Raw genomic sequence first — 19,121 nt, 5'->3', positions numbered from 1 at the left:
TCAATTTTTTTCCCATAGGCGCTGGTGAGTGTACATCTCATGCAGCTGATATGGCTGGTAGGGTGCTAACCCACCAAATGGTTGCTGTCAGGAAATCCCTTCCGAATGAAATAGATTACAAATTGACTTTACTTTACTCTGGGTTTAGAGCAAGGACGGACATCTTTACATATTATACTTAGAATATATACAGAATGCATGTAGTATTCCATGTTATGTTTCTTCCTAAATGACAACAACACTATATATTATTCCTCTTGACAGATGAGCGGTATGTCAAGTGCAGTTTGCACTTGCTTGAGTGTCATGTGTCAGGGCCCCAGAAGGTAATTTCTCCCTTTGTTGCCCTCATCTCTGCTTCCGGGATTTGAATTCCTCCCTTATTGTCCTCACCTCTGCTTGCTGTTCTGGGGTTAGTGCGGCCCACTCGTCTGCAGGTAGGTATTGGTACTTCCTGCTCCCTGTTCTGTCCTTGGTTGTTTTCGGGGGGAACTCCTGGGAGGCCCCCCTTTTGTCAGATAGCATTTTAACTTGGTCATACAGCATACATTCGATACGTAACTGGTCCTGTGACCATGCTGCGCATCGGGCTGCCAGTGGGTTACCCCCTGGGACTCCTCTGAATAGCTTTTCAAGCAGTAAGCATGATCCTTGCATAGGTGTTCCATTCATGACTGATCCTGCTGCATCATTGAGAGACATGCTCCCGCCTCGCACCTGTGGGATTAGTTTCTCCACCATCTTATACCCTGGATCTTGACCGGGGGTCCTTACTTCTCTTTCCATCGGTTGGTCCATTGAGGCCCTTTCGGGGATCTCTAGTCCTTTGAGATGTCTCAACATGCGAGCTAGCGTCTCGTGTGCTTGTATCTCCTGAGCGAGCATCTGCTGCGCCAGCTTCTCATGAGCTAGCATCTGCTGCGCCAGTTTCTTCTGAGCTACCCGTGCCAACTTCTCCTGAGCTAGCATCTGCCGCGCCAGCCTCTCCTGAGCTAGCTTCTCTCGTGCTAGCTCCTCCTGAGCTAGCTTCTCTTGTGCTAGCTCCTCCTGAGCTAGCTTTGGGCGTGCCAGCTCCTCCTGAGCTAGCTTCTCTCGTGCTAGCTCCTCCTGAGCTAGCTTCTCTTGTGCTAGCTCCTCCTGAGCTAGCTTCTGGCGTGCCAGCTCCTCCCGAGCTAGCATCTCTTGTGCTAGCTCCTCCTGAGCTAGCTTCTGGCGTGCCAGCTCCTCCCGAGCTAGCATCTCCTGGGCTAGCTCCTCCTGAGCTAGTGTTGGCTTGTTAGCCGATGGTGAGCTAGTTAGCTCGCAGTCCTGTGAACGGCCGTTTTGGCTTCTCCTCACATACAGTCTCCCCTCCTTACAAACAGTATCTTTGGGCTAGGGGAGCCATCGCCTTTCTGTGAACGGTCGTTTTGACTTCGCTTCACATCCAGTCTCCCCTCCTTACAAACAGTGTCTTTGGGCTAGGGAGCCCTCGCCTTTCTGTGAACGGTCGTTTTGACTTCGCTTCACATCCAGTCTCCCCTCCTTACAAACAGTGTCTTTGGGCTAGGGAGCCCTCGCCTTTCTGTGAACGGTCGTTTTGACTTCGCTTCACATCCAGTCTCCCCTCCTTACAAACAGTGTCTTTGGGCTAGGGAGCCCTCGCCTTTCTGTGAACGGTCGTTTTGACTTCGCTTCACATCCAGTCTCCCCTCCTTACAAACAGTGTCTTTGGGCTAGGGAGCCCTCGCCTTTCTGTGAACGGTCGTTTTGACTTCGCTTCACATCCAGTCTCCCCTCCTTACAAACAGTGTCTTTGGGCTAGGGAGCCCTCGCCTTTCTGTGAACGGTCGTTTTGACTTCGCTTCACATCCAGTCTCCCCTCCTTACAAACAGTGTCTTTGGGCTAGGGAGCCCTCGCCTTTCTGTGAACGGTCGTTTTGACTTCGCTTCACATCCAGTCTCCCCTCCTTACAAACAGTGTCTTTGGGCTGGGGAGCCCTCGCCTTTCTGTGAACGGTCGTTTTGACTTCGCTTCACATCCAGTCTCCCCTCCTTACAAACAGTGTCTTTGGGCTAGGGAGCCCTCGCCTTTCTGTGAACGGTCGTTTTGACTTCGCTTCACATCCAGTCTCCCCTCCTTACAAACAGTGTCTTTGGGCTAGGGAGCCCTCGCCTTTCTGTGAACGGTCGTTTTGACTTCGCTTCACATCCAGTCTCCCCTCCTTACAAACAGTGTCTTTGGGCTAGGGAGCCCTCGCCTTTCTGTGAACGGTCGTTTTGACTTCGCTTCACATCCAGTCTCCCCTCCTTACAAACAGTGTCTTTGGGCTAGGGAGCCCTCGCCTTTCTGTGAACGGTCGTTTTGACTTCGCTTCACATCCAGTCTCCCCTCCTTACAAACAGTGTCTTTGGGCTAGGGAGCCCTCGCCTTTCTGTGAACGGTCGTTTTGACTTCGCTTCACATCCAGTCTCCCCTCCTTACAAACAGTGTCTTTGGGCTAGGGAGCCCTCGCTTTTCTGTGAACGGTCGTTTTGACTTCGCTTCACATCCAGTCTCCCCTCCTTACAAACAGTGTCTTTGGGCTAGGGAGCCTTCGCCTTTCTGTGAACGGTCGTTTTGACTTCGCTTCACATCCAGTCTCCCCTCCTTACAAACAGTGTCTTTGGGCTAGGGAGCCCTCGCCTTTCTGTGAACGGTCGTTTTGACTTCGCTTCACATCCAGTCTCCCCTCCTTACAAACAGTGTCTTTGGGCTAGGGAGCCCTCGCCTTGGGTAGGGCCAGTTCGCTTCCTGTGGGCAAAGCACGAAATTATGTTGCACTTGTAACTCCCCCCAGAGCTCTATAAACATTATGTTACCCTTTAGTTGTGAGTAAACGTTGCTTTAATCACCAAGATAGAGCTTTCTATTCATTTGTGATATCCCCGAGTAGAGCCTTCCACTCGAGTCGCCAGTAGAGCTTTCTACTTTAATTTTAGCCAAATCTGTGATTTAATTTTACTCCAGAGGCTTTTGACAGTAGTCCTGTCTTCTTCGGCCGTTTAGCACCTATTTTGGTTAGTATAAATGCCCACCCAGGGACGCCATGTTGAATGCCCACGCTAGGTCTTAGGTCAGATCGATAACTTCATAACTCATTGGTCTGCTTATCTTGACATCAAACAGCGTCCTGCGAAGTGGTTGACATGCAGAACCAAACGAGTCTACAAAATGTTGTTGTTACCACTGACCGACAAGAGATAGCGAATGCACCGTTCCGACCCCCGTCAGTCATCGACCTTAGGTCGAGTGATTGAAGTTGCGGAATCTTTTATTTTATTTGCACTGGGAAGGACTCTCTTTATTCAGATGAGGTCCATTTCCCTTATCCGTTACACGTATTATCACTATATGGCTTTACTTGAAAATCCCATTATACAGCCCACGTATTATCACTATATGGCTTTACTTGATAATCCCATTATACAGTACACGTATTATCACTATATGGCTTTACTTGATAATCCCATTATACAGTACACGTATTATCACTATATGGCTTTACTTGATAATCCCATTTTACAGTACACGTATTATCACTATATGGCTTTACTTGATAATCCCATTGTAGCTAGGGATAAAGCCACTTATTCTATTTCATTCTATTCATATGTCTCCGTCTACTCCGTCCGGGGAAAGCCACACTCAGGAGGTTTTTTTCATCATAAATCAGGCACAGTACTGGACCGCGTGGTTGACATATTTCTCTTTAGGCCTCCGTATGGATAAAGCCCCACTTCTAAAGTTTTTACATCATTAATCAAAAATGCATGGGGTGAAGTTACAAGACAAAACACATTTCATGCTTACCCGGTTGTCTGGTCAGAAGAAAGGATACAAAGGATGTTTATAAAGAGGTAATTTTAATTAGAAAAAGCTAGTTACAAGAAGAGACTGAAGTGGAAAATTTCCAATTCAGTTTAAAATAAGCAGAAAACAGAACATCTCATCATGGACGGCTTGTGCCCAGTGTCAAGCACCATTCTTCTCATCTCTCAAAAAAGTCTCTAAGCAACATCTTCCTCTCTCTCCAGCTCAGTGTAAAAATCTGCCTGTGATCTGGCCAGTTGCCCTTTATAAAGGGCCCCAGATCTTTTCTGCTTATTGGTCCAAATACAGCGCTGTCACCGTGATGTCATTTCACCAGCCAGTCAGTGCACGGTACGTGGGGACTGGCTCTCCTCCCTTTCTACTCCACTAGGCCGTAACTTGGAAAGTAATTGTAACGTTTTTGCTGGAACAGACTCCCATTGTGTCTGCTGTGGAAAGTCCCTTCACTTTTCATCTCATTCAGACCCCACAAAGGGTTAACCAGTTTAATGCGTCTGCCGGCCGGAGAGCTCCAGGAAGAGGCCCTGTCTGTCAAGGTCTCATGGGGGGAGGGAGACAGATGCATCTGTACAGACCAAGCCGTATTGAAGTGAAAGCAACTCACACCTCCAGCATGAGTACATAGTACATAGTACATAGCCCAACAAATACTACAGATATATACAGATACACTTACATGTATAATACAGTACATATATATATAGCATACAGTGTACACATATATATGCACACACTTGTACCTATCCTTGTCTACTCTACGCAGAGTGTGACAACCTGCTGTGGAAAGCACCCTGCTCAGAGATTGCATTCCGAAGGGCCCCCCCCCCCCCCTTCGTTCTCACTCGCCCCAACTCAAGGGGATGCAGACGAGGGAGACTGCTGGCTATATTCTATGCAGACCGGACAGGGTTAAACTGTGCCGACTTGCTCTCAGCTCAGGCCTGCTCTTCACTCCAACTGCACATTAACTGTAACATAGTTTTATAAGGGTATAAAGAGTATACAGGTCATATACATAGCTCCAATCATATATAATAAACATAAGAATATTATACAAAGTGTCACTTGTTGACTTGTGGCACTTTAACATGTGTTTACACATAACGTGTTTCTATTCCATTGTCCAGGAAGAATCTACAGACATTCCCCATAATCATATATAAGATCAGGATGTCATACCACCCAGTGTTACTTAGTTGGCTGTGACACTTTACAATCAGAAATCATCATTATCGGTCCAAAATCCCTCACCAGCCACACCCAGGATTTCACCCTAAATATTGATGGTACCATTGTCACCCGCTCCACTCACGTCCGTAACCTTGGCATCATCCTGGACTCCACCCTTTCTTTCCTCCACCATGTGAACCACATAACCAAATCGGCCTTCTACCACCTCCGGAACATTGCTCGTCTCCGCCCCTCCCTATCACTCTCCGCTGCTGAAACACTGGTTCATGCATTCATATCATCAAGACTAGATTACTGCAACAGCATCCTCTACGGCTCACCAAACACTATCCTCAATAAACTCCAATATGTCCAAAACTCTGCTGCCCGCATGCTCACCTCCACCCGTCGCTCTGATCACATCACCCCTGTCCTCCACGACCTCCACTGGCTTCCAACCTTGCCCCTCCCTACCTGTCCGACCTCCTCCACCGTCACACGCCCACCCGTCGCCTTAGGTCTGCAGATGCCAACCTCCTAACACCTCCCACGACCAGGCTCCGGACCTGGGGCGACAGGGCATTTGCTGCTGCTGCCCCCTCCCTCTGGAATGCCCTCCCCAGCCATATCCATGATGCAAACACCCTGACATCTTTTAAATCAGCCCTCAAAACTCACCTTTTCAATCTTGCTTTTGACCTCTAATTCTGTCGGTGTTATTTTATTTTTGTCATGTATTATTTTTGTTCTGTTTTTTTGTTTTGCCATAGTTTTATCTCTCCTGCCCATGTAAAGCGTCTTTGAGCACCTGGAAAAGCGCTATATAAAATAGATGTATTATTATTATTATTATTACTATTATTATTATTATTTTTGCTTTATTTCACCTCTCTTTGAGGGATAGCTGTCAATCCCTGTTCCTGTGTTGTTAATTACCTCATGGGTCGGCAGGTGTGTGGGCTTGATTGCACCTGATGCAGTGCAGCTGTGCCTATGGCCATGTGGAGTCTATTTAAGTTTGGAGATTGCAGTGTCAACTGCTTTTTAATTTTCCTTGTGCTGGCTATGCTTTTGGTCAGGCTTCTTATATTTAAGTGTAGTGCTGCCCTATTCAGCATTTAGCCTTCTTTTGTAGCTATACTTGTTTTCGTCTACTGGCTTAGTTTACACTTTATTTTATAGAGGCTGAGTCATTTATGGTAGTGTTTTCTTTTGTTCTTTTGGAACTGCCCTTTGCACATAAACTCCCTTGGTGGAGGTTTATTGTTTTATGTTTGCAATATAAACTCTGTTTTTAGGAGTTGCCTTTGTGGCTTATTTATTTTCTCTACAATACCTCTTTAATGAGTGTCGTCCTGTTTTTTTGGACATTACTTATTTTCTTGAATACTCACTTTGAGGCTTTACATTTACTGTGTGGAATATATATGAAAACATTTCAACCAATGTAAAAGCAGCCATCTTGGGGCGCTCTTTGACAGTCTCAGTTTCTCTCTGTGTTCAAAGGTCCCTTAGGACCAACAGAGATCCTTGTTTGAGACCATTTGAGGATTAAGGAGACATAAAAAACATTCACACTGAGGTTTCTTTGAGATCTCACTTCAATATCATGAAGTACTACATGATACACAGTAAATCTTGCAGTGTCAAATTAACACTATTCCTAAGTGTATTTGTCCCCAACTACAATTAGTGTTAAATTGACTCTTGCTCTTGTGTAAGAGTTAAATTAACTCTAAAAAACGTAACACTCGTTATAAGCTAAATTCTCTGAGGAGAAAAAATAGAACACTTTCTACGCAATGATGATAAATGGGGGCCCAGTTGTTCTGGGTGGTCAGTGGTTGTAACACAGTGTCCTGGGTGTTCTGAGTGGTCAGTGGTTGTAACCATGGTGTTCTGAGTGGTCAGTGGTTGTACAAGGTGTGCTGGGTGGTCAGTGGTTATAACAAGGTGTTTTGGGTGGTCAGTGGTTGTAACCAGGTGTTCTGGGTGGTCAGTGGTTCTGGGTGATCAGTGGTTACTTGTAACCACTGGGATTAATAAAGTACTTCCATTCTATATTCAACTAATGTCAAATTTGCATCCAGGTGTTGAAAGTGTTGATATGTTGAATAAACATGGGGGGGAAATTCAGTAAGGCTGATTACCTTACATTAAAGCTGGATAACTACTCTACATGTTATTAGATTTGCCTGAACAATCGTCCATAGAACCATCATTCCAGATATTCATTGTGAGAATATAATTTTTTTGACAAAATTATATTAACTCATTCAGCGCCAATTAACGAGTGAACTCGTTATTGGCCGCCAAGCGTTGAGTGCCAATAACGATTAAACTCGTTTTTAGATCCTTTGATATTTTTCCTCAGATCACCGTTCTAAATCATCATCCGGATCATTCTAGCATCCCTGGTTTGTTTGTATACATTGGAATTGCAATGCCGATCGAATATCACCAGGTGGCAGTATCGTCTGTGTCTGAACTGGAATTGCATTGGCGTGGATACATGTTTTCTCTTCTTTTTTTTGGTAAGGGCTCCTCCTCTTGCTTGAACAGAGATTCACATTGATCACCTCGAAATTCCGTTGCCTAAGCATATTGCGATGGCGATGCGATCACTTGGAATTATTATTTTTGGAATACCTTCTGGCTAAGGTAAGGTATATTCTATGTGTATTTTACCGAACCTGAAACATGTTTTTCTAACGATCATAGTTTTTTGTTTTATCGGACGTAAAACATGCTTGACAAACATTGTAACTGAGGGGTACAATTCCCTGACTGTATTGATAAGTATGGTATCATTAAACCACTACTGAGTTATGTACATTACTACTGGCCATACAGTACACATGTATATGAGATGAACACCCCCACAATAACACGGCTTAACAAAGAAAGTACTGTTTGTAATATTTATTAGAAGAATATTATCTTACATTATTGAGAATTAGAGTTGCGCTTGTAAGGCGAAGAATGTGCATGAATAGGTCAAGAGCGTAAGTCCATGAGCATATTACGAAGGGGATAATTAATACCACCTGTAGCATAAGAATTATATAAGGCACACTCGTAGGTCAGCTGGAGATACTAAGGGGGTTCCCTCCGGTTGTAAGCCAGCAGGGGGGAGGAATGTTCGGATGCAAAAGTCTGGATCAACGAGGAATCAATAAGCTCCAGCTACGGGAGGCGGTACATATACTCCCCTCGATCGGCAGACAAAAGCAGTAGCTATAATCCAAGTATGCGCGACAGCATAGGTGAAAGCCAGCCAGCCTCTTCCTAGAGACGGGCTCGAGTGATGCTCCTCACGGGTTGATCCCACACAGCAGCGGGGTAGACGGTTCTCTGCTCCAGCCGCCACAGTACCAAAGCAATAATCCAGCCGGAAAAGGCTCTGCATTCACCGGTGTAGATTCTCCTGTGCACGGTACTTCACATTAACTAGGTCGAACTTGACGTTATTTCACTAAGCTCTGACACTTTTACTATCCTATTCGCACGTGGTTCTAAGTGCTCTATTTAGACGCAAGGTTGCTCACTTCACTTGGTCGTTGACTTGTGATGAAGGCTTTACTAGTAAGGAACGAACGATACGTTGAACGAACGTTTTAGGATAAGACAAGACTACTGCTGTATCCACCTGCGACGTATTTATACGTAAGGTGAATAATCTAGTGCCAACCTCAGTTCTGTCTCGTATTACTGCGCAAACCTGGGCATGTTGAGACATGTCTTAGCGGTGACTTTGAACTAGACATTGGGGGTATGGCCGTGGCGCCTAGGGGGTCGCTGTCCAATAGGAGAACGAATATTATGGTCTGGCCTGTACCTAGGTAAAGGGATATTCCGTGTATATGTACAAAGAATATACAAGGGATATCAAACGATATACAAATATTATACATGGGATCTCAAGCAATAAATATATATATTCGGTTTAATCTGACCCTTTGTAACAGCCGCCTCCTAATTAATCCGCACCTAATTAGATAAGCAGAGACAGATTAACCGTCTTGTCCACTACTCAATGTCCGTTGTGGGGAGTAGGGCAATTCACAAAGTCAGGGGGTCATGGTCGTCATTAAGAGAGTCGGGGAGCCTTGGCAACTCTATCAGCCTCGCCACGGGTCGGGTGTATGTCCGTCCCTGGACAAGAACTTCTGCCGCTCTGACCCTTCCGTCGGCGCCAGTGATCACTTTGCTTACGCGGCCGGCCAGCCACGCAGCTCGGGGTAGTGACTGGTCTATGATCACGACGACTGTGTCCACTTTTAAGTTGTCCACGTCCTTGACCCGCTTCTGACGGGCTGGAAGGGATGGAGGGGGGGTTAGGAGGAAGCGGGCCTGAGACTGCTTTGATCTGTGCTTGGCTGTGCCTCCACCTCCTCCGTCTGTTTCTCTTGTTTGGTCTGTACCCCGTCTGAGGAGGGGCCGGTTCCGGCCGCACCATCAAGGAGTCGCTTGGGGTGCTGGGTTCGAGGTCAGCTACGTCTGGAGCGCAGCTGAGGGGGGTGGAGTTCAGAACTCCCTCTTGTGCCCACGGTTCTCTCACAGGCCTCTCGCCTAATGTCAATAGCCTCTCAGCGGGCTGTACGGGAGAGTGGCCGGTGTCGCTCACCTTTGTGTGTAGGCAGCGTGTAGACGTGGGTTGACTGTCAAGTCCGTAGAGGGGGCCCTGGAGCGTCCACCCCAGTCGGGTCTGAACCGCGACTGGGCATCCTTTGGGTCCGATGTGGGCCGCCTCAATTGGGAGAATGAGGTCCGCGTGGTCGGAGCCGATGAGCAAGGTCGGTGTGGCGCCGTCGATAAGCGGTATAGGTAGTTGACGTAGGTGCACATACTTCGCCATCAGCTGTGGGATGGGGTAGGTGTACTGTGATAGGCCTATGTCGTGGCTGGTGAAGACGTTGATAATACTATACTGCTTCTCTGGCTGGTCCACCGCTGCTATCTTGAAGGAGACATTTTTACCCTTTATGGTCTTCTGGTCTCTTCTGATGGTACGTATGGTCATTGTTCCTTTGGCACCCCGCAGACCCAGCTGGGCTGCGGCGGAAGCGAGGAGGAGAGTCTTTTCAGACCCATCGTCTAGGACGGCGTAAGTGTCCAGGACCTTGTCCTCGTAGCTCAGGAGCACTCTGACCACTTTGATGAGCACTCGGGGGGTCCCGCTATGCTGGTCTATATGGAGCACTCCTGTTGGTCGGTTGCCTTGGATCTTCTGGAGTGGTGCCGACTCGCGGTCGTCCGAGTAGCACCGTGACTCCCAGTGTCTGCTGTAGCAGTCGGTACACCAGGGGGCGGTCTGGTGGATCTTCGGTACTGGTGCCACCGCCTCGGCCTGGTACATTACCGTGACGGGCCCACTTTGTTGTCCTGGCGGACGCCTGTTGATGTCATGCAGGACCTCCAAGTGGGCGCCGCCGCACCTGCTGCACTTCTTCTTCAAACGGCACTCGGCTGCCACATGATCACGGTTTTGAGTTAAAACGACCCCCCCCCCCCTTGATGAATTTGTGAAGGTACATGTGTACATGGTATATACCTTTGATTTGGGAGTATTTGGGGTTTCAGGGGATCAACCAGAACGGTTTGGGCTTATTGCACATAACGTGTTTTATCTCGCGATCTATGGAAAAATACTGGATTAACTTGGAAATGCGTAATGTTTAGCATGTAATAAACTACAAACTACAGTGTGTAGAAACAAACTCTTTTTTTCCATGTTGGACTACAAGTAGTGTCTGTGAAATGAGCCACACCATTGTCTCCACAGCTATAATACAGAACACACACACAGCTCTGCAAACATCGTGAAACACAGCGAAAATGACCATTTTAAGCTGTCCTGAAGCGGCAGAGATGGGGACAGTTTATGGCGCTGAATGAGTTAATGTAGTCTGTCGTATTTGCGTTTCACCACATTTACCAATGCTTGAATGAGCATGTTACAGGTGTTACGCACCCCAGTAGGGAGACGCAACACAAGGCCACAGACAGGGTAGGTGAGGGTGCAGTGACACAAAACTCAAGAGACAATTTGCAAAATAATAATATTTATTTTTGCTTGAGCACGGGAGACTGCACAAATATGTAACACCTCAGGGAGCATTGGAGCCAACACACTACGTTGAAAAATAGCCGGGCGTTCAAAAACCTCAAAACATGGCATAACTAAAGAGCAACCAGCGCAACCATACCTAAACAAATCAACACTAATACCAGCCTATCTAACGTGCCCACTGCACACCAACACCAAATGTCTGTCGCCCACTAACGAGCCGCCATTTATGTTACGCACCCCAGTAGGGAGACGCAACACAAGGCCACATACAGGGTAGGTGAGGGTGCAGTGACACAAAACTCAAGAGACAATTTGCAAAATAATAATATTTATTTTACAAAACACAAATCAGCAACACAGAGAGCAAGGAGGACCTACCAGTGGCACCAAATGAAATATCAAAAGCAAATTAAAGCCCACCCCCCCTTACAGGCGTGGACGCCCTAAAGTACAGGTGGCGGTGCTCACTTCTAAGGCTGGTGTCTTTAACAGTAGGTCACCTACGTGTTGCAAAATGTAGACCCAGGGTATCTTCCTGTCCTCAATGTCCCTGTGTGCGAAACAAAAGATTAATACACAAGAAAAACAATCACCATAGGCTGGGTGACACAAGGGAAACAAATATACAAAGGGTTAATACAGAAATGTACAGCAAACCAAAGAACACCAACACACAATGAAGTGAACCAGAGCTTTCACCTCTGAAGAGCCACTGCTCTATATACCGAAGAACCAGAGCTTTTACCTCTGAAGAGCCACTGCTCTATATACCGAAGAACCAGAGCTTTTACCTCTGAAGAACCACTGCTCTATATACCTAAGAACCAGAGCTTTTACCTCTGAAGAGCCACTGCTCTATATACCTAAGAACCAGAGCTTTTACCTCTGAAGAGCCACTGCTCTATATACCTAATGACACACAGAATTATCACCAAAGACACAGAGAGACACCCACCACCACAATGAGCCAAAAGAGCTAACTAACACTGCACACAATTGGGGTATATGAAGGGAGAGTGGATGTTGATTGCAGAATCAGCTTCACCTGCCGTTGCACTGGGGTGAGTTGTTGATTGACCAGCTGGCTGCTGGTGCTGCAACTGGGAGACACCTGAGAATGGGATATGTTACACAGGAGGGAGACAAAAACATGCCTATATACACACACACACAGATAACATACATAACCCCCATATATATACACATAAGGACACCGTCCGTAACACAGGGAAAACGTATGTCCTTCAAAATAAAAGCGCAGTATCAGAAATTCCGTAGACCTTTCCATGACACAACATCTCTCAAAATGGCGACCCACCGGTTGAGAACCATGGGTCTAAATACATGTGGTTTGAATGTAAAGTGAGTCGGCCCCCAGCTCCAACTTCCACAGAAAAAGTTTAGGAGACACACAGCAGCCCTGCCCACGACCTCACGCTGCAACAGCATGTCTTTCAAAGTCTCTCCCTCTCCATAGGCTAGGTCACTCTCTGTTTTTCCCTTCTCTCCATCTTCCACTCCCTCCATCCCTCCATCTCTCCATCCGTCCGTTCCCAGCTGTGTCTATATATGTGACCTTGCCACTCTGACTACCCTGTCAGCTGTATGCTGCCCTCTCGCTCTCTCTCTTTCTCTCACACACACACACGCACACACTTACACTTACACACATACACACAGTGAACTCTCACTAACACACACACACACACCTCGGACACACACACACACACACACACACACACACACACACACACACACACACACGCACACACTGAACTCACATTGATACACATGCTGACTCTCTCTCTAACATGTACACAGCCTTCCTGACCTCTCTTTCTCACGTACACAATGACCTCACAAGCATGCTGTGTGGACAAATACATGTGCACACACACACGCACGCACGCACGCACGCATGCACGCACGCACGCACGTACGCACGCACGCGCACACACACACACACACACACACACACACACACACACACACACACACACACATAGTTTCATACATAAACACACACACACATGCACACCTCTCTTGTACACATGCTCATGTACACAGTGCCGTCGTAACGGATTACATGTACAGTAACCGGATTACAGTAATTTAATTAAAGATTGCCAACTGTAATCAGATCACAGATAGTTCACATCAAGTGTTTCTTTATTGATCACCTTGGGGAAAATGCAGGTGTCATAGCAGCATGGATGGAGGTGGGGGGTGCAGGCTGGAAAGATAACAATAAAAATAGTAATAGAGTAGAACTTAGTAATAATAGTTGAATGGCATAATTCAATCAGTAATACTAATGATAATAGTATACATGGTATTTATATTTTAGTAGCACACTGCACCACAGTCCCTGCGGTGTTTAGCATTAACTTACTTGTTAATTACTTGTTGGATGACTCTCAGAAATCATTCTGACAAAAACAGCATTGAACAATACTTGAAATTATGTTAATCATGATTGTGGATGATGATAATATTATTGTTATTGAAACAACAGTCTGTAAAGTGGAGTACATTTTCCATTTGACCCTCCAAGTCAATACTTTTAAGAGGCAAAGTAACGAAGTAATTCAACATAATCAGGTCTTGTTACTGTTGATTATTGTTTATCTGGTTATGTTATATTAATTCAATACAATTGTGAGCACTGATCTGTAATGGAGTATACACACACACAGTACATTCTCATGCGCGCACACACACACACAGTACATTCTCATGCACTCACACAGTACATTCTCATGTGCGTGCGCACACACACACACACACACACACACAGAAACAGTACATTATCATGCACGCACACACACAGTACATTCTCATGTGCGTGCGCACACACACACACAGACACACACAGACAGTACATTCTCATGCGCGCACACACACATGCACACACAGTCCAAGCCCACGTGATTGAACTCAAACTAGAAAGAAACGGACTAAGAAATGACGTAAACTCCATGATCAAAACTGCCAAAAAAAGATTCGGAGGAAAACAAAAACAAACCACGTGAACTTTGGAAATTACTCAATAATCAACTAGGCTGCAGTAAAAAACTTAAAACCAGATTATCAAACATAAACATAAAGACGGACAACACACTCATCACAGACAAGCTGGATGTAGCCAATTACTTAAACACTTTCTTCACAAACATAGCCACAACACTGGTAAACAAACTACCCTTCCACTTTGGGCATTATGGGGTAGAACACATAGTAGCATACTACAAGAACCTAGGGGTCCACAAAGACGACTTCAAACTGGAAATGGTAACAACAGATGAGGTACTCAAAAAACTGAGCGCCCTCCAACCGAACAAGGCCACTGGCCATGACAACATCCCCTCCAAATTCCTCAGAGACTCAGCAACCACCATCACCCCAGTCATCACACACATAATAAACCTCTCCATAAAACAGGGACACGTCCCCAAGGACTTCAAAATTGCGAGAGTAACACCCCTGCACAAAAAGGGCAGCAAATTAGACCCAGGCAACTACCGCCCTGTTTCTATCCTTACCTCCATCTCGAAAGTCATGGAAAAAATAGTATACGAACAGGTCGAAAAGTACCTTGCGGAAAAAAATCTAATCTACGAATTCCAATCTGGCTTCAGAACATCCCACTCCACTGACACATGCCTTCTCTATTTGAACGACCACATCAAACAAGAGAGACAAGCTAAAAGCAATTGGTTTTGATAGTCTATCAGTGAGCTGGATGCAATCCTACCTGGAGGGGAGAGAACAGATGGTGGAGGTAAACGGTACCCTATCCCCCCCCCCCTCCCAGTGAGCTGTGGTGTTCCACAAGGAAGCATACTAGGACTGCTACTGTTCCTAATTTATGCAAATGACATGTCGTCAGCTTGTGACTGCAACTTGTTCCTGTTTGCGGACGACTCAGCCCTGCTGGTCTCTGACAAGAACAAGTTGCAGGTTGAAATTACCTACCTGGGTTCCATCCTAGAGGCTAATCTTTCCTGTGACAAAATGGCATCCAATGTAATAAAAAAAGTCAACCAACGAACTCGATTCTTGTACCGGATCTCCTCTCTGGTAAACAAGAATACCCTGAAGACTCTAGCAGGAGCACTCATTCAAGGGTACTACAACTATGCTTGCACCTAATGGTACCAAAGCACCTCAAAGGCGCTAAAAACAAAATTACAAACATCTCAAAACAAACTGGTCAGACTACTGCTTGACCTTACTCCTAGAACCCACCTCACCCCTGCCCACTTTGACAACCTAGGATGGCTTAAAGTAGACGACAGAGTACAGCAACTTGCAATGGGCCTGGTCTACAAGATACACTACACGACCAAGGTACCCATGTACATGGCAAAATACTTCCCAAAGGTCAGTGAATACCACAATCACAACACCAGAGGGAGCTCCACAAATCATGTTAAACCCAGATTCGGCTCAAACAAGGGACTAAACACGTTTCGCAATTATGCCACATCAATGTGGAACGCCCTACCCAAAGCTGTAAATGAATGTGAATCACTACCCACTTTCAAAACCACTCTCAAAGAACACCTACGGGAGACTGCAATTCGAAACTGGCCCCTGCAAATGTCCTAACCCAACCCCCTCCAATGTACAGTAAATGACCAAGTATGGCTTTGTCAATATTCCAATGTACAGTTTTGCTTGTACAGTGTACAGTGTCCCCCACCCACCCCCCCACCCCACCCACCCAACCACCTCCAATGTACAGTTCCCCCCAACCACCCACCCACCCAACCCCACCCCACCTACCAAACCTCCTCCAATGTACAGTTTCTACGTCAAATGTATATACTCTCTTTTCTGGACTCTTTTTGTATCACAAACAGTACTGAATTTGCCAATCTGGTACGTCATAAATGTATAGATGTAGCAGTACTGTCTATCTGTATGTCGTGTGTGTCATATATGTTATGATGAATTGAAAATGGGGGACCCTGATGTAAACACGATGAAAGTATTTCTCTGGTCTGCATCCCCTTAACAATTGTATGTATTGAGCTGTACTGTACTGTACCCATTCTGCAATCTGTTAATAAAGTTTTCAATCAATCAATCAAGTACAATCTCATGCACGCGCACACACAAACACACACACACACACACACACACAGTACATTCTCATGAGCGCACACACACACACACACACGTATACAGTGATCTGACAGTCTGTTCCAGCGAGTTCCTGTTCGTCTTTCGCTCTGTTAGGCTCACATCAAGCAGACAGAGGGAGGGATGGATGGATGGAGGGGGAGGGATGGTGGTGGGTGGAGAGAGGGGGGGGAAGGGACCACCTTCTCTCTCACTGTGTTAAAGGAACATGCCAACATTATGGGAAATGTGCTTACCATCAGGGCCGCCTGGGAGAAATGCGAGGCCCTGTGCGAGATTTAACTTTAAATTTATAACTTCACAAATGCAACATGAATATACATAGATCCAAAAGGACAAAGATCAACACTTAAATCCAAAGAGAAGAGGGTCTATACCAGAGAAAACAAAGTAGCAAGGAGCCAATGGCCGACATCAGCTAAATAGGCTAACTGCAAATAGAGTAGCCAGGTACTGACACCAGGCCACACACAGCTTTGGCCAACGCTACCCAAGCTACACAAACAACCAAGACAATTCACACACAGCACATGTCGTATCTCCAAATGTTGTAAAGTAACATATGTTTTGCCTGGAAAAAAACATTGTTATTAACAAAACATTCGGGAGGGGAAGGAAGGAAGAGTGGGGTAATGTCCAATGGACATCTTACCTGCACCAAGGAACGCAGGGCGAAAGGCCGCAACACAGGTCTCCACGTTGACGAAAGGCCTCTCGCTGGCGGGACAAAAAGAAGCTATGGCCGGAGCCTTGTCATGGTGCAGGCCCGACTACATCTTCTGTCAAAGATGATGTCGTAGTCAGAGTGCCAGGGCCTGCTATTCTCACGGCTAATGTCAATGGTCGTAGCACAAGCTAACAGCTAACTCTAGGCTAACTGATAGCATCAAGCTAACGTTCCCAGCCGAGCGAAAACGAGCAGCTATCATCGTAGCTAAACAGCTAACTGGCTAACAGTTAGCTCAACCCGGCTATCGCTAACCACTAGCTAACGCAGAAGCAAGCTATGCGGCTACCACTGAAAAACTGTACAACGTGAGAAAAGCAATACAGGCCAACACTTCAGACAGCCGCTGTGTTTTCCTCTTCCGATAGCCGACTTGAGCATGGAGATATTCTCATAATGAAACACCAAGCTCACCTCCCTCGCACCAGGTGCTGACACCAGGCCACACACCGTTAGCTACTACAACAGCTAGCCGGCCCGTTTGGCTCCCGAGAGAGAGAGAGAGATATATCCACGGCGGGAATAGAATAGAGTGCATTAAAAACTCACCAAACGTCCAAGAGGATGGAGACAACCGCGTGGAGTTGACAAAGTTCATCTGCCGAATGACTATCCTATTCATCTTGGCATAACAATGCTGCACGCACTCTCTCTAGGTTAGCTAACGCTAGTTAGCCTTTAGCTAAGCTAGCTACTAGCCGACATCATAATGGCTATCCCAACTGAACCACACGTTAGCACTAGATATTATAACGTAGCCTGACTGAACTGTCTAACATGCAACAACTTTCATCTTCAGTCCATCTGCCGAATGACCGTCTTCTTCGTTTTGGCTGGCATAACTAAGCATAACCTCCAAAGCTGCACGCGCGAAATAGTCAAACGCAGCTGACGCACGCCGACGTACACATGATGTAACCCCTCCCTTCTTGAAACCAATAGTATGTCTGCTGCAGAGCCCCAGAGCTCCAATAGAGTATAGTGCAGAGCCGCAGAGCCAGGAACATTCTACAAACGTGTCTAATGTGAAATATATAAGCATATAAGCAAAACTAGATTTTAGGTATGTGATGAAAAAGGGCCTCGCGGGAAGGGGGGCCTCGAAAAAAAATAAAAATAAAAATAAAAATAATAATAATAATAATAATAATAATAATAATAATAATAATTAAAAAAATAATAAATAATTTTTTTTTTTTTTTTTTTTTTTTTTTGTGCGAGGCCCCCCTTCCCGCGATGCCCTGTGCGACCGCACTGCTCGCACACCCCCTGAGGCAGCCCTGCTTACCATCTTCTGCAGAGTCAGATGAGAAGATAGATACCAATATTGTCTCTGTGTGTTCAGTAGGAACCTATTTTGATGCTAGCCTAGCTTAGCACAAATTAATGGAAGCAGATACGGACATCTAGCCTAGCTTGAAAGAGGTGTTTCTGGCCAACAGCTAGGCTCCATTCATGTGTGCTATGCTAGACTAACTTACAGCCAGATACTTCCCCTAATGTTAGTGTGTTTCTTTAAACACTTCAAGTGAAAGTACCAAGGGATAGAGAGAGAGAGAGAGAGAGAGAGAGAGAGAGAGAGAGAGAGAGAGAGAGAGAGAGAGAGAGAGAGAGAGAGAGAGAGAGAGAGAGAGAGAGAGAGAGAGAGAGAGATTGGGAGGAATGGAAGGCTGGAGTTTACAAGTGATGGCGAGGTAAAGAGGTTTGTGATGGAAGGAAGGAGGGGTGGAAATGGTGAGAGAGGGATGGATGGAGAGGGACACAGGGAGGGAGGTAGAGAGATCGGGTGGAGGGAGGAGGTAGAGAAGGAGAGGAAGAGATGGGTTGATGGAGGGAGGTAGAGAGGTATGATGGATGGAGAGATGGAGAGACAGTTGACATGTGACAAGTACAATATTGACGCGAATATAATACAATGTTAACGAAAGTTAGGAGGATCAGGAGAATAATTCAAGTGTTAAGATCAGGAGAATAATTCAAGTTTTAAGATCAGGGGACTTCCGGTTTATGCTTAGATCGGATGGCGGTGTAGCTTTTCCGAGCTCTGAGACCACTTCACTTTTATATTGATTACGACGTAAATTTTGCGACATACTTTCACATGGCGAAACAAATATCGAACAAGATGGGGACATTAACACTTTCAGTGC

The sequence above is a fragment of the Notolepis coatsorum genome, assembly GCF_963971535.1.
Source record: "Notolepis coatsorum genome assembly, chromosome: 9".
Taxonomy (NCBI): Eukaryota; Metazoa; Chordata; class Actinopteri; order Aulopiformes; family Paralepididae; genus Notolepis; species Notolepis coatsorum.
Note: the sequence above shows the minus strand (reverse complement) of the source record.